The 12,591-nt window shown below is 38.9% G+C and overlaps 1 long non-coding RNA gene across 1 annotated transcript in view; it reads right to left on the bottom strand.

Annotated features, from left to right (window-relative positions):
- Window positions 1–12,591, bottom strand: part of LOC309388140 — a 432,191-nt gene that overhangs the window by 358,370 nt on the left and 61,230 nt on the right. The window lies entirely within an intron of this gene.

The following is a 12,591-nucleotide window of genomic DNA, read 5'->3' as shown; positions in this document are numbered from 1 at the left end:
ACACTTCCAAGATAAATCTGTCTTCTGTTTTGACATGCAATATTGTTTAATCTAGAGTTTGGGGTATGTTTTGGTAGGATGCCAAACTATTACTTGTTTAATCATAGTTTATTGAGTATACTATAATTGGCTGAGACATTAAGCCTTGAACCACTCTTTTATAAAACAGCTGTCTTCATAAATCATATCCTTTGTGTTTTATGTGAACTGATTATGAGTTTTAGGGCTGAAAATTATTTTTAATACACTGTTGCAGCTGTGTACTTGCAACTCATATTAGGAATTTAGAATATTAAAAAAATGATGTGCATTTATATGCATGTTATAATATTTTTCTTTTGAATCATAAATTTCCTGAAAAAGTGGCAAGCAAATGCATTTTTTTAATAAAAAAAGTTTTATTGCTTTTTCAAGTATTTTGGGGAAAAGGGTACATAAATGTGGAGAAAAATTTTGACAGCTACATCATACGGAAGCTGGTACTTCCACGGAGCCTTACATCTCTCTCTTATTTTATATATATCAAAATATCATTATTACATACATATTAGCAGTTTAACTTCAAATTCTTTGGCATCTTCAACCATACTTTATATCACTTCTAACCATTTCATTGTATTAACAATTGCAATGTGTTTTTAAATCATTTCTGTGACCTAAGTCTCATTGCTGTCTCTTCTCCCCTGTCTGTTGGCTGAGCCATGGCTCCTCCCCCCTTCCTGTCTTGTGCAGTGTCTCTTGTTTCATCTAGGAGGGCAAGCAAATGCATTTTAAGCCAATTTGTATACTTTGTCTTTAAGCAATTGCTTCCCCAAAACTCCAGCAGTATTGCTTGGGGACAGAGGGCTGTTCTTGGAAGGATAAGTAAAAAAACATTTACTGTGTTTTTGGTCTTTAAGATGCATTCCCCCCCCCCTCCAAAAAAGTGGGTGGAAATGTCCAGGCTGTAGGGATTGCTGCCGCCACCTATGGCTGCCTGGAACGGGCCAAAAATGGGACTCATGGAAGCCAAAAGCGAGATGTGCGAAGGCCGAAAATGGGGCACGAGGAGGCGGAAATAGGCAGGGAGGGCATGGCAATCCCCGCAGCCTAGAACAGATGATCAGCAGTATTCCGGGATGCCGATCCAACCGCCAATCAGCTGCTCGTGCTAAATGAGGCTGTGCTGATGCTGACCAGGCTGTTTGCTGCAAGGAGGCAAATTGCTGGGAGGCAGAGGCAGATTTTTTGTTTTCCTCCCCAAAAGCTAGATGCATCTTATGGTCTGGAGTGTCTTATAGTACGAAAAATATGGTATATGTGAAGAATATCTAACCCTAGAAAGGTCAGTGCTTTGCTGTCCACCTAAAGCAAGCAGGCACTTAAAATGGACAGCGGCAATTTAGGAAGATTCTAAAAGCAGAATATTTGCACCCAGTCTCTTGGTCTTCCATGGGGGCTTAAAACCTTGGCTCTGCCAATTGGCTTAGGGTTCCATGGGAGCCTATTATATTGGAGGTGGTTAGTAGACTGAGAGAAGAGTCTACCTCCACCCATGTGTATCTTGCTGCTTCTTGGCCATCTTTGTTAATTTTAATGTTAATATTTACTACCTTAATAGTTTAGTATTTTACCTTTTTGTTTTTATTTTGCTGTAAGCCAGCTAGAGTTGCCTCTAAGTCAAAACATATGACATAAATTAAATAAATAAATAAAATAAATACGTACATATCATTTTACTGTAGTGACAATGGTAAAATATTTCATGCTGCACCAGGGAAGATAATAATAAACTAATCCTGTGTTTTACCAAGAAAACCAAATGGATTGGGTAGGCAATATGAATATTGGTGAATAGTGCCAGGTGATGGAACTCTCTGATTAAATGTCACTCAGCATGCTACTGAGTAAGAACTGAAGACATTTCAAAATACTAATGGTGTTTATGAAGTAGCTAGGTCAAAGTCTTTGGAGTGTCTAATTGCTGATGTTGGTATGCAGAAAAAGAATCCAAAGTTACAAAATGGAATTACAGCATGAACATGGAAAGCTCAACATAGTGAAGTATGAAATGAAATCATTACATATTGACATCTTAGGCATCAGCTAACTGAAATGGAGTAGAATTAGACACTTCTGGTCAGAAGATCATACTGTTATTACTCAGAACATTAAAAAATAAAAAAGGAATGGCGTTGCTTTCACGGTCAGGAAAGATATAGCAAATAAAGTACTTGGAAAGAATGTAGTCAATGCCCAAATAATATCAATCAGATTCCACAATCAAGTCATTCAGTATGACAATAATTCAAGTTTATATTCCTATCACTCATGCAGAAGAACAGATGGTTGATTAATTTTATGGTAAAGTTCAGTTTGAAATCCAACAACATGCAAGTAGGATATACTGCTTGGGGGCTGACTGGAATGCTGAATTGGAAATATTAAGGGAAAAAATGAAAGTAGACTATGGCCTAGGAAACTAATGTAAAACATGAGAATGACTTAATCAAGTTCTGCCAATCCAATAGTTTACTGCTAAACAGTCTTATGAAAACTGCCTGATACAATGCCTATACAATGGGTCACAACTGCCTAAAAATGCCTATACAATGCCTATACACGTGGACTTAATTAAATAGAGTACACAGAAATAAGTTTGTTACAAGATACTGTTACAAGAAGGTGGTAGACATTATTTATAATGGTAAAGATATGGCCAGGGGCTTACTGTGGAACTATATCACAGACTGCTCATGGGCAAGTCCCAAATTTAAAGAAGAAGAAAGCCAATCAATTTTCATGATATGCTCTTGAGCATATATCCACATTTGTCAAACAGAACATTGGGAATTGTTTTGAATTCCTTAACCTCATTGATAGGAAGTCTGAGGAACTGTGGAAGGAAATAATAAAAGTTGTTTAGAATAAATGTGAAAAGAGGCACCCAGAGATCAAGAAACAGAAGAAGATAAACTGGATGTCAGAATAAAATGATGAAAATTGTTAAAAAGAAGATGTCAAAATCAAGAAAGACAAAGATCTAAGGAAGGAATTTAACAAAGAATTTCAGATAGCTGATAGAAGAGGCAACAAGGAATATTACATCTGTAAAGACAATAAAGATGGAAACATATGAAAAAGCAATGCAAGTCTTCAAAATAACTACAAACTTGAACCACAGCTATTTGAACCTCAAATAGCTGTGATAAATGAACAGACACTTGATTTCAATATGAATAAACAAAGATGGGAGGGGTATACTGAAATTTTTGACAGTAGAGATATTAGTATCCAAAATACCTTAGAACAGTGGTCCCCAACCTTCCTGGTTCCAGCAGTAGCAATGGTGGCGAAATGGGGGTGGTGGTTTTGTGCACCCAACCTACCCCCTGCACATGTGGAAATGAAGCTTCACATGCTCGCCTGCTGCTTGTACAGCTTGATTCCCAACAGGCCACAAACCGGTACTGGTCTGCAGTCCACTGATTGGGGACCCCCATCTTAGAAGATATTTGCTACTTATTAAGGACCTCTGGTACTAGAAAATGAAGTTAGATAACACTCTGTTTGTTACCAAGTACTCTAATTGCTATCTAATTCCATTGTGATTAGTGAAATTTGAATGCTTAATGTATGTGCATACTTCAATTTCAGTGAAAATTGATTTGCATGGTTCATTGTGAGTGATACATTTTTGTATAATTCTATTCATGTTTAATCTTTAATCTGGACTCTATGTTCAGTTTTCAGTTTCAGAAGAAAATCAACTCATTTGAGATGTGGTGCTGGAAAATGCTCCTGCGTATTCCTTGGACAGAAGAAGTGACTAGCAAGCAAGTACTGAAGTGCATAACACCAGACATGTCATTTGAAAGCAAAAATCACAAAACTTCATCTCAGTTATTTTTGCCATATCGTGTGGGGAAATTTACTGGAGAAAGCAATTATGCTCAATAGAGTTAGTAGTAAAAGGAAATCAGGCTGCCAAAGAACACAATGGCTGGACAGCATCAAAGTGGACACCAGCCAGAGCATAGAACAACTCAAAGTAGTGTAAGATTGGAAGGCACGGAGAGACCCAGCTCATAGAATTGTCAAGAGTCGGACACAGCTGAATGGATAATATCCTCATCATGTTCGGTTTCATTTATTCTACAGCAATTACATATATAATATTGTAGAGCTGATAGAGAAGTATGCTTTTCACTAATAGGAAATATTGCAAGAAACATCCTTAACACCCAACTAACAATTAAAAAAAATAACAAAATGGTTCTTTTCCTCCTAAACTAAATGGCAAAATTGCAATTTGCCCCCGTGGAGCGGGCGCGCAATTTGGGCGTCCTCCTGGATGCCCGGCTGTCCATGGACGACCATGTGACAGCCGTGGCAAGGGGGGCGTTCCACCAGGTTCGCCTGGTGCGCCAATTGCGCCCCCTACTGGACCGGGACGCCTTACGCACAGTTACTCACGCCCTGGTGACGTCCCGCTTGGACTACTGTAACGCTCTCTACATGGGGCTTCCCTTGAAATGCACCCGGAGGCTACAGCTGGTCCAGAACGCAGCCGCGCGGGTAATTATGGGGAGTACTAGGTATTCCCATGTGACACCTTTCCTGCACGAGCTGCACTGGCTTCCTGTGGTCTATCGGGTGCGTTTCAAGGTTTTGATAACTATCTTTAAAGCGCTCCATGGCTCAGGACCTAGTTACTTGCGGGATCGTATTCTGCCCCATACATCCCTGCGACCAATTCGCTCGCACAGAGAAGGACTCCTCCAGGTACCGTCCACCAGACAGTGTCGAGGGGCGGCGCCTAGGAGTAGAGCCTTCTCTGTGGCGGGCCCAGCCCTTTGGAATGACCTCCCTCCGGATATCAGGACTACGTCTGACCTCCGTTCCTTCCGAGTTAAGCTCAAGACCCACCTATTCCAAGTAGCTGGCCTGGCTCAACCATGATCTAACTATATCGCTCCTGACGGGTTTTTATTAGTATAATTCAATTGAATTTATTTATTGGGATTTTTAAATATTGTGACTTTTTAATTGTTTTACAGCTATCAGCCTACCTCCTCCTTGTATACGTCTTATATACGTCCTAGTCATATGTATGTCCTGTCCAGATTTGTATTGTACTTTGTATTCTATTTGTTTATTGTACGCCGCCCCGAGTCCTTCGGGAGAGGGTGCGGCTTAGAAATAAATATTCTATTCTATTCTAATTCTCAGCTGTCATTTATTAAAGCATTTAGAAAATCTTGTCCCTTAATTTTTAATATCTCATTATTTTCTACGTCTTATATTTTGCACCTGAACTTCAGAGTGATGTACCTGCATTAATAAGGAAAACATGATAAATTGAATAAGAATAGAGGTATCAGTGAAAGTGTGGTGGCAGCAAATAGAAAGAAATGAGAAAAAAATAGGACAACAGATGGGAAAGGCAACTGGGAAGGATGATAACAGTGGAGGAAAAGATTCGAGGGGCAGTGATTACATAGTCTTTCAGAGAAATGGAAAGATGGTGATACAATGAATAGAGGTAGTGATCCAGAAAGAAAATATTGGTGAATGTGTAGATCAAATGGAGTATCGGAGATCTGATGTGGCCTCAGTGTAGAGCCAAAGGCTTTAAAATGGGTGTGCCCCCTCACCTGAAAATTATGGTATAATAAACTGCATAAATGGAGATTATGATACTAGATAAGTCTGTGTAAGAAGTACCATATTTTTCGGAGTATAAGACACGCCTTTTTCCCTCAAAAAAGAGGCTGAAAATCTGGATGCATCTTATATACTCAATACAGCATTTTTTGCCTCCCAACCCCCCCCCCCCTTCACCAAAATGGCAGTGCATAACCTTTAGGACGCTTTCAAAATGCTCCTGAGGGCTGGGGAGGGCAGAAATGAGCAAAGAACTGACCGTTTTTTGCTCAATTCTGCCGTCCCACCAGCTCCCAGGAGCACTCTATAAGCCTCCTAAAGGTTATGCATGCCCTTTTTTTGACAAAAAATGGGCCCATTTTTGTGAAAAGCATACCTTTTTTTGCTTGTTCTTTGGGGGAGCACACCCTAGGAGCACTCTACAAGCCTCCTAAAGGCTATTCATTCCCTTTTTTTGAAAAAAAAAAGGACCTGTTTTCAGGTCTGCAGAGTGCAAAAACTTTTTTTTTAATTTCCCTCTTCAAAATCTTGGTATGTCTTATATTCCAAAAAATATGGTTTCTACAGAAGGTATATTGGGCTAGATCTCCATGATGCATTTCAATTCAGTGATTTTATGATTGCCTGGATAGGTTTTGAGAATATATCCAGGTATCAAGAAGATCAAGGGAACAAGTCTGGAACATTCTACCATATGTGGTGAACATGCCTCATCACAAGGAAATACTGGTGCAAAATTCAGAAATGGCTGGAAAAAATTACGGAGCAAAAGATAGAACCGAACCTGGAATCATTCTTATTAGGAATATTAGACCCAAAAATGGAGAAAAAAATTCAATACATATTACTACACATATTCACTGCAGGTAGGATTGCCTTCACACAAAACTGGAAATAAATCAGTACACCCACAGATGAAACAATAATTAGAAAGGTACTTGAATGTGCAGAGATGGACAAAATGACTATGAAGTTAAAAAAGATAAGAATAGGATTGTATATAAAATATGGAATAGAATTTATAAGTGGCTAGAAAATAGAAGCCAAAACAGAAAATAGAAGTCTCTTTTTCTCTTTTCTAAACTAGTATTGAATAAAAATTAATCAAAGTTACTAATTACTATCAAACTTAAAGTATTGACCATAATGTAAATATAATGGTGATATGAACAATTAATATTATTACAATTGTTAGTACAACTGTCATTACAATATTGTAGATGTTAAAACCGATAAGGTAGAATAGAGAACTACAAAAGCTAAACAGGTATGCCAATACAAAAGGCTAGTTTATATTGTTATGTTTGTCTTGTTTTTTCTGAATTTGTTGGTTTTTTTTCCTGTTTTTAAAGGTAAAAATGTTTAATTAAAAACTATTTTTTTTTAAAGATCAAGGGAAAATTAATTTCATAAAATGAGATCTTCAGATAGACATTAGCAGAGAAATAGCATTCTTTATAAGGGATTCTTCAAGGTTGACTGCATTGATTCTTTAGTAAATATATTTGAAAGGGAAGGGATACTATGTCATAGAAACTTTTAGGAAGATAATTTAGTAACTTCATGTTAATTCCATGAACAAAACAAACTAGAAAAGTACAGGATGAAAATGCCTAGAGTTTGCAATTCTCAGAACAGTAAACATCACGATTACTTTCCACATATACAGGTATTCAAAGTCTTGGCACTATCTCAGCATGGGTAGAATCAAGGCATAATTTCTGCAGTAGAAAATATTATTTGTATACCATCTGATGAAATCAACATGGTTAAGAGCAATCCAATTTTTAAAAAAGTTGGAACAATAATCAATAGAGAGAAATTAGTTCTATTGTGTTTTAATAATAAGATTAACATTGAAACAGAGCAGAGAGAATAGAAAAAGGCTACTGCCCATATAAATAAAAGAAATTTCTTGTTATTATTGAGATTGTAATGGCTCCTCTTTAATGCAATATGTGTCTTGAGGATCAGGCCAGAATTGCATATTTTAAACAGTTTTTGTAAATGGGACACATACCACAACATAAAGCAAATCCTGTTTTGTGGGCAGAAAATTAGATTTTTTTCAGTAAAAATTGGTAACCAAGAATATTCAGGCAAAAAGCTTTCTTGTAATTTGAGAAAAAGGACTATGAAAAATATCATTCCTAGACATGTGGTAGCCAAGCCTAACTCTGCTCTCCTATTAGTTTCATTTAGTTCCAGGGCGATTCACTTAGACACAATGAAATCAATGGAGTGAGGAAAGAGTTTACTGGAGATGTGTGCGTCAGGAAACAGACTAAAGTATAACTGCTTGTTCTAGGTGCTGTTCTGGAATAGCAGTAAACCAAAAGCAGCCTAATACCAGCTGATAACAAGGCTTCCTTTGAGCACTTGCAAGGAAAACCAAAGTGAGTCTTGATTGATTACTCAGTTATCAGTTTGATCAACTAGATAGTTTACCCATTTGGGTATAAAAATAATAATAAAGCAAGAACTAAACAGACCATAATTGATATATTGCTGCAGTTTTCTGGATGAAATGGATCATCCTTTCCAGTAAGAACTCAGACCTGGACATGGGATGGAAATGGCATTAGTCACACTTTTTGATGAACTCTGGTGGGAGGGGAGTGGGGTAGTGCATCCATCCTTGCTCTATCTGACCTCTCCGCTGCCTTTGATACCAACTTCTGGAATGAGAGGTGGGCTCTGTGTTGTCCTGGTTCATTTTCTTCCTCTGTGGCCACTCTCAGTTGGTGTTGATAAGAAGCAAGAGGTCCAGTCCTCGTCCACTGCTTTGTGGGGTTCCGCAGGACTCAATACTCTCTTCACTTATGGAAGTCTATAGAGAATCATTGAGGTCATGATTGTCCCAAAGATACTTTTTCATGAGGCAACTGGACTTAGTTTTTTCTTTGAAGACGTTTTGCTTCTCCTCCAAGAAGTTTCTCCAGCTCTGACTGAATAGTGGGGAATGGAAGTATTTAGATTCCTTGCAGACAGCTGGCCATTTGCATCCTTTTAGAGGGTTGTTGAAGCACTTGGAGGTTTGTAAGAAAATCCAGTTGCTTCCTGAAAAAGCACCTTTGGGACTCACTTCTGTTTAACATCTACATGAAGCCACTGAGTGAGATCCTCCACCATTATGGATGACTTAGATATCAATATTCTGATGACACCCGGCTGTATGTCTCGGCCCATGGTGAGCCAAGTGATGCCATGTCCTCCCTCTTGCAGTCCTTAGAGGCTGTTAAGGGCTAGATGGGAAGCAATGGGCTGAAATTGAATCCTGGCAAGAACAAGTGGATCTGGGTTTTGGATTCGTTGGTCTATGGAGAATTGCCACCCTTGGTCTTAAATGAGATGGCACTGTCCCAAACAGACCCAGTGTAACCTGAGGGTTCTTCTGGACTTACCACTCTTGCTCAAGGAACAGGTGGCAATCGTGCCCAGGAGGGCTTTTGTGCAACTGTGGGTTGTGCACCACTTACTCCATTTCCTGGACCAACAATCCCTGCTCACAGTTACTCACGTCCTAGTCACCTATCATCTTGACTTTCTGAGGATAGATGACTTTGCTCCAGGATTTTCAGAGTATTCTGCTTCAGCATGAGAAGCTGTTTCGTTACCACTACTCTGGACTTTTAAAACAACTAATCCATGAGCCTCTGAGTGTTGGTATCTTAGATCTTTACATGGTGATAGCTAGTGCCCAGGCCCAGTGGTTTAAATGCCAGTGGATTGACCTGCTTTCAGTTACTAATGCTCTGGGCCTTTGGCAAGGAATCAGTTGACATCTTCTGAAATTCTCTGTTCTGCTCTCATCCTCACTGTTCAGCATACACTGTCTTTGAGACTGGCAGTTTGTGACTGTATCTTCCTTCAGTTTTTTTTTCTTTTTTCTGCTGAGCAATTGATTCATCCACCTGATTTTGAAGGCCAGGACATTTAAGGTAAAAGGGGAAGGAAGGGCGCACATATTTCTACCATTGTGCATCTTTCACTCTATAATACCTGTGATAGAACATGTATTGCCAATTAAAGCAAAATTATTTTAAGAATTTCTGATTTTTTAAAAATTGATACTATATTGTTATGTATCTCTGAACATAACTTGTATAAAATTGGAAAGTTTGTAGAGATAATGAGAAAGAAAAAAATAACTTTTCAAGGTAATTTTGATTTACTTTGATAATATAATCAGAGATACCTTTTTAAGAAACTCTTGATATTGTTTTGATAATTTAATTTGTAATCGTGTTCTTTTTTTTTTTTTTTTTTTTTGTAATAAAATTTTATTGGTTTTTCAAAATTTATAGGGAAAAGGGTAAATGGACAGGTATACAAATTTTGGCAGTTGCAAAGTGTGTGAGGCCCCCCTCCCTCCATACCCATAGCGTACATTTATATATAATGCATTAGTATATAATTGATTATAATCAGCATATTAGTTCTATTATTAAATTCAATCAAATTAAACATTACAATATAAAATCCAAATATAATTCCATTTTCACTTTCGGTCAATTTATAATAATATGATTTTCATATTTATTTCTGTGATCTGAGTCTTCTTGCTATTGCCCCATCTCCCTCCACTGGCAGAGCTCTGGCCCCTCCCGTGTCCTGCGTGTCCGTTGTAGTGTCTGGTGGTTTCTCTAGGAGTGTTTTATTTTTTTCCATAAAGGCCTGCGCCTCTATGGGTGAATTAATTCTGATTCTTGTCTCCTCCCAGAATATCAGCATACCTTCAGGCATCAACCATCTAAACCACACCCCTTTCTGGTATAATTTATTCGCTAATTGCGAATAATTTTTTTCTTTTTTCTCTAATCTTCTTAGGGATCTGCTTCAGAATGGTTATCTCCATATCATGATATGTCAATGCTTGCCCCCTTTGTACACCCAGAATTTCATCTCTTGTGGTTTTTCTAAGGAATTTAATGTGAACCTCCCTGGGTACATTGTGTGTTCTAGCATAAGCTGAGTTCACTCTATAAACCAGATCTATATCCCACCCCATCTGTTGTTTTTCTTTGTGTGTATAGTCAGCCAGAATGTTTGTCATGATGTCCCTTATATTTTCCCCATCTTCTTCTATAACATTTTGAAATCTAAGATAATAGGACATTCTCTCAAATTCTAATTTCATCTGTTGGATGTCAAGATCTTTGTTCCCTTTCTGCACAGCTTCCACCCCCCCCTCACCTCCTCCACCCCCCCTTCCACAAGATTCAGTCTTTGTGAGTTCTTATATATTTGGGCTTGATTTTCTTTAATTTCATCTTTCATTTCCCTTAACTGTTTCTTGATTTCCTCCTGGCCCTGTAGAATTTGTTGAAGCATTTGTTGGAAGTCCATCTCTGTAGTCTTATGTTGCCTCAGTTCTGTTATCTTTGACTGTGTGGCTGGACTGGATGTTGCGGATGTTGGAGCAGAAGTGGCAAAGCCAGGTTTTCCAGGAGGGGGTCTTTTAGATGCCATCCTTTATAACGTTAAAAGTTCAGTCCAAATATGAAGTAAGCAGTTAGAAAAGAAGGGTAGCCAGGTGAATCCGGGAGCAGAATAACCAGGCAGAAGAGAATCTCTCCAATAAGTCTGGCAATAGATAGAAAATTTCCCCTAGAAGGTTAAAAAAATACCAATCCACAAGAGGTTCCTCTGGGAGACACGGAGACAAAGACCGGAAGCCTGAATTTTAAAGGTGGAGTCAGGTTTCAGAGTTCATAAAGACAACGGAAGTGTGCCATCTTGCCCTGCCAGTTTTGGGCACAGAGGCGTAACAAAGTTTTAAAAAGTTCCAAAAGTCCTCAAATCATTGTAATATGTAAAATTAAATTGAAAAGAAAATCATCTCAGCCTAAGTGAGGCTTCATTCGTTGGCTCTCCCCCCTCCTCCTTCCCCGGGGGCTGAGAGCAAAATTGTTTCTTGCCGCTTGTCCAAGGGGGGGGGGGAAACCCCCCTCCCTCTAGCCGCACCTCCAAAATGCTCCGAAAGTTATTTTAAAGTTTTAAAAGCTGAATAAATCTTCATGCAAAGTAAGGGATGAAGAGAGAGGCAACCTCACCGCACCGCAGCTGCTTCCTTCAATTGTAGCATTCTCCAGTCGGCTTGTAGCGAGGCGCGAGGCGTGGAAACGCGATGCGCCCTCCGAGCTTGCTCCCCGGTGCCTTGGGCGCGCGAGAGAGCTCCCGCCGGCTGCCGCCGCTGCAGGAGACCTCCGCGATGCCGCCCCTCCGGCAGGACCCCTCTGCGGGGTGTCCTGTGCCCCCCAAGGAGTGGGGAAGCCCACCGGGGAGCCGGAGCGGGCAAAGAGCTGCCCGTCGCCGCCGCCGCCGGAACCGGAACTTCTATCGTGTTCTTGTATATTATCTAAAAGATATGAGATCGGGCAATATTTGAAGTTGAAATGTTTGTCATAAGTGATAGAAATGAACTGTTTGTTATTATACATTGGTTTCTAAACAGCAAGAGTACACTTAAATCTATTGTCTAATTTGTAAGGCAAATAAAAAGCATGTAATTGTCACCTCTCATCCACATACTCATCACACTAAGACTCTATAATATGTGACCGGTATACTGAAATATTGATATTACACATGAAAAGCTGATAGCTAGCCATTAAAGAAGAGAGTCCTGGTGAATTGTTCTTAGCCCTATGCCGGTCTTATGTTTGAGATTGGCTGACTCAATTTGCCTAACATATAATTTAAAATTTTATTCTTTGACTTTTGTTAAAGAATGTGCAAAACTTGCTTCTGTATAAATAAAACCCAACAAATGCAGAGGGCAATAAAGATTACAGAATTAAAAGAAAGATTGTGTTGAATAACTGAGTGGTATACAACAGACTATCAAATATGAATCCAAAGTGCATTATTTAAAATAAAAGCATAGATTGAGAATAAAATATGCGGAGAAGTATGTAAGCTATTATAATGGTATCCTTGGCA

The sequence above is a fragment of the Natrix helvetica genome (genome assembly GCF_964273705.1).
Source record: "Natrix helvetica genome assembly, chromosome: 2".
In the NCBI taxonomy this organism is placed as follows: Eukaryota; Metazoa; Chordata; class Lepidosauria; order Squamata; family Natricidae; genus Natrix; species Natrix helvetica.
This window is presented reverse-complemented; position numbering and strand designations above follow the sequence as displayed.